Here is a 4,785-nt window from a genome sequence, read left to right as displayed (position 1 = left end):
AATAAAAATTATACAGCAAGGCAATTCGAACAGTAGACCATACTGTGTAACGATAAGGGATTGTAATAATTCTCTCTTGAAAAAATACGTACCAATACAGACCTGGGCGTTATTAACTCGATTGTGTCACTGCAGATCACCTTTAACTCCCACTCCACCTTCTCCGGCTGAGACGGTTATGTTTTGGAACGGCACGAGCGGAGAGGAAGTCAGTGACGGATTGTATCAGGCTTTTACAAACTTACGGCTCTCGCTGGTCGTCTAAAATCCACCACTGATGCACAGAACCTTACTCTGCATTTGTTTATAAGGCGGTGTATGCGAAAAGGACATGGGCGTGGGTGTTTTTTTGTTCCTTTAACTTCCTGTCTTATATCAGGGCTGTGCTAATATAATGTACAAAACAGTAATTGATGTAAATTATTACTGAAATAAAAGCGAAACAAAAACAACCGGATAATCCGCCAATCGGTTAATAAGGTAACGGATAATTGGGGTTCTACTGTATTTTAATGTGAAGAGAATTTTACGTGTTAACATAATCTGTTCGCATAAACATTTTAAGTTAAGAATGGAAGCTATTTTGAGGTTTAATAAAAACGAATTTATATTGTATTTTTAATTTAGCACATCTATCTTCCTTAATTGTAGACAGAAAATATACCATACCACTGCTATGAAATTAGTGTACGTAGTAGTGTGTTACTTCGTCTCTTAGGTAGCAGATAAATAAAATACTTCAGTACTGAATTGTAGATTTAAAATACAGACAAATGGAATGTGACGGGTGTCATACATGACTTTATGTTTAATTTATAATTGCGAATATAGGAATATAAGTTAAATATAGTAAACATAACCTATAATTTCCATATGACATAACATACATATGTAGTGGCAGGGCATTGGAGACCACTAAAATTAGACAGAAAGGGGCAACATAAACATAACCTATAATTTCAACATATCTAAATATTCATGCGGTGTAACTGAAAATTATTGAATGTACAAGAATTTCGCTATATTTAATCGAAATAAAGGCAGGTATTACACATACGAACAACGTAATTTTCGCACCAAAAATAATATTACACCTTAACTCGTAAGGAATTATGTCTGAAGTGTCTCCTAATCATTTTTTAAAATTTTATTAATTCAATTACACTACATTTTAGAGAAATATATGTTACTCTTTATGCATTCCAATTAATTTATATGGTTGAAACGCCGCCCTTCGTGATCGGGTTAAACGAGTCACGATGGCAGTGACACAGTCTATTGTTCCTAGTACTCACAGCGCTCCAAGCGGCTAGCAACTATCGCGATAAATGCAACTCGTTGGCAAAAAATCATCCCAAGCTTCGTGACTGTATATAGTAGACTGTGATATAACTGCAATATCAAAAGGAAAATACAACTGATATATCATATTTGAGGCAAATTTTAGGAATTTAAGTTCAGAATTTTGTTAAATAGCAACATTTTCTTTTCATGCGTGAGTGTGTAACAAAGCCCGGCATACATACAATGTGTACTATAGTTCTTTTCTTGCAGATTCTCTTAAAAAAATGGAACTGGTGAAACAGTGGTAATAAATGAGCCGTTCAGAGCAGAAGTGGTGTAAGTCAGAAATGGGTAATGAGGATTAAAGTAAACATTCTGTAAAATACAGCGCAAAGTAACAATTAATATTCAATTTATTTAAACTATTGTAACTTTTATCCAACAATAATGGGGTTTTTATTTCTGACTTTAACCACAGACCCGTCAACAATGGGCATTCGACTCGAAACAGCAACACAGTAGTCGTTATTGCGCTCCACAGAACAACAATGACACTCACGTGAATTATTGAGAAGAACAACAATGTACTCCTAATCTCAACAAATGTTCACGTAGGACTAGCACTATGTACAAAACAAAACTGTCAGTTATCAGTTTACAGTTCGTTCGCCTTGGCTAGTTCTTCTAGCTCACTCACTCAAGTTCACTGCACTTCGAACCCAAGACTTCCAGATGCAGTTCACTGCACTTCGAACCCAGGACTTCCGGACGCGTTGCCTTCGCCTTGACGCTGCCACAGTTACTCACTCAAGTTCACTGCACCTCGAACTCAGATCCACTGATATGCCTCCGCTAACTAGCTCTCTCGCAGCTAACTAACTAAACTAAACTCGAAGGCTGCTCGCGCTTTTATTTATTAAATCACACGTTCTCGTATGTTCTGTGTCGCGAAGCCTCCAGGTTTCCATAACATTCTACTTCCAGACGTTTCCTTACGTTAGTCCCCTCCACTCCGCGCCGGGCCCGCAGCTCTCTCTCCCTTGCCGCGTCGCGCTGTCCCGTAGCCTTGTTCTCCTCTCTCCGCGTCGCGTCCCAGCGCCCATGGAAGCTCGAGCCTCGCCTCCCGCGCCTTCCTTTCCGCTTGACGCGCGCGTACACTCCCGACGAGGCCAGAATGTTCCTGCCTGCCGCCACATTATTGTAGGCATCCAACAAACAAAACTTAGTGCGCAGAAACCAGCGGGCGTGACTGTCTCGCGCATATGACGTATGCTCCCTTCCCAGCATGCTCCCCGTCTCCAATCACACCACCGACACTATGCGCATGCGCACGTATTATCTTCTTGTGCTGAACTGAACACGTGTACTTGCTACAGAGTCAGGGAGTCACATAGCGTTTTTACATTAAATATTAATTTAATTTAAATTAAATATTTAAAATTAAAATATGAGGACAGTTCCAGTGAAGACAGATACCGATTGTGACTTAGAAAGAGACGATTTTGACATCTTGTAATGTTATATTCACTTTATTGGTTATTGTTACAGCTGTTCTTTGAGTGCACATGTCCGCAACCATAGCCATTATAGCTATACCAATAGCCGCTTATTAAAGAACCCGCCTACTGCAGGGGGGTAAGAAGGGTATAGCACGCACGGCGCGAGGAGTAGAGCTGAGTTTTGCTTGTAGGATACCTATAATCGTCAGTGGATAGCAAGAAGGCCATATTATAGTCCCGACGCTGTTATTTCCGGCGTAACTCCGCCCCTTTGCTTACGTCGTAGAAAGTAAAGGCTCTATGAAGTCTAGGTAGGTAGTATCGTTCGCCATTTTTGTTCTCACATTGCCGAGCTACCATACGAGGAATCTGTTTGCCGCACCGTTAAACATTATCATGTCGTAGCTCCTATGATAATAAATCAAACGCAATGTAATTCAGCAAATAATTGAGCGGCAAATAACGTCTTCGTGTGTTTTCTGCGAACGCCAAAAAAAGAGCTAAAATGGCGGGCGATTATATTAAGTATTTATCGAGCTTTAAGAAATGAATCAGCAAATCACAAGACGTACACGTTTAAATGTAGCCGACCTGCAACGCGATTGGCTGCCGGAAATTAGAGCGACGGGACTATAATTACTAGTTTGCGCTGTATTTTACAGAATTTTTACTTTAAACCTCATTACCCAATTTTGACTTACACCACTTTTGCTCTGAACGGTTCAAATATGAAATGAGACAAATTGTGTCTCTCCGAGCACAGCTTTTTGTGTTCACGACATTTCTTGTGTCCTTCCTTACTGTTTATAGAAGAAGCAGATGTGCTGTAGCTTATAAAAAGTAGGGCTATTTCGAAGAGAAACGATAAACCAAATAAATGGTTCACTAGTAATGGACTTAAACTAAATACGGATAAAACCAGTATGCTACAATTCCGTTTCAAACCCAGTGAAAAACTAGTAGTAATAAAATATTTAAATTGTATTTCGACACTCGCATCAAAAATTCCGCAGAACTCACGGGTAGGCCGTATTGTTGTAAGTATTTTGACTGGAAGGACATGAAAGAACATAATTCACGTAAAATAAGGGGGTAAGTATAAATGTATTTCGTAACTACTTACCCCATTATTACACGTGGGTGCTCAATTATAACTACTACTACTACTACTACTACTACTACTACTACTACTACTACTAGTAATAATAATAATAATAATAATAATAATAATAATAATAATAATAATAATAATAATAATAATAATAATAATCTGTGGGTCCACAGCCCTTGAAGGGCCCAGATAGACCAGCCGATTGTTGGCCTCATATTCACATTCCGATAATTTTACACTACTGTAATAAAAAAAACTGAAAGCGTGTTTGGTCATGTTTTACTCAAGTTACAAGCTTGGAAGTAAAGATTTTTAACACAGTTAGGGTTTACTTTCATTCTATATCTTATGGTATAATAAACAGTTTTGCAATGTGTAGAGATTGGGAAAACAATTTAATAAAGTCATCCGAATCATACTCGTTCATTTTATAGGCAATTTTGCAGGTCGCATTAAAAAGACCTAGGATTATAAACATTTTCTTCAGTATATTTGCCAGGACTTCTTGTCATACGTACATGACAATTTGGCTTAGGTTATTCTTTTAAGTTTTCCTTCTACGATTAGCTCAAGAGTTTTAAATTTAGCGTACATAAGTTCTTTGTTTTAGATTGTTACTAGGACGTACTTGACGAAACACTAGGTTTTTCCACTTCAGTTTAACTGATTTATGCAAACGAAATTTTGACAGCTTCACGATTTCAACGCTTACTTATCTCCACGCCCACTTTGTTTTGGGTGCTTAAGGTACGGTTTGTTTACGGCGATCATCGCCGGACGCACATCGCCAGCGATTGTCGCCTGAGTTGCTAGCAGTTGAAATGAATGCGCACGGTTTCTTCACAGCGAAGATCGCCAACGCAGTTCGTTGGACGCGACGCAGATAGCTGG

Source organism: Periplaneta americana, chromosome 8 (genome assembly GCF_040183065.1).
Source record: "Periplaneta americana isolate PAMFEO1 chromosome 8, P.americana_PAMFEO1_priV1, whole genome shotgun sequence".
NCBI lineage: Eukaryota > Metazoa > Arthropoda > Insecta > Blattodea > Blattidae > Periplaneta > Periplaneta americana.
Note: the sequence above shows the minus strand (reverse complement) of the source record.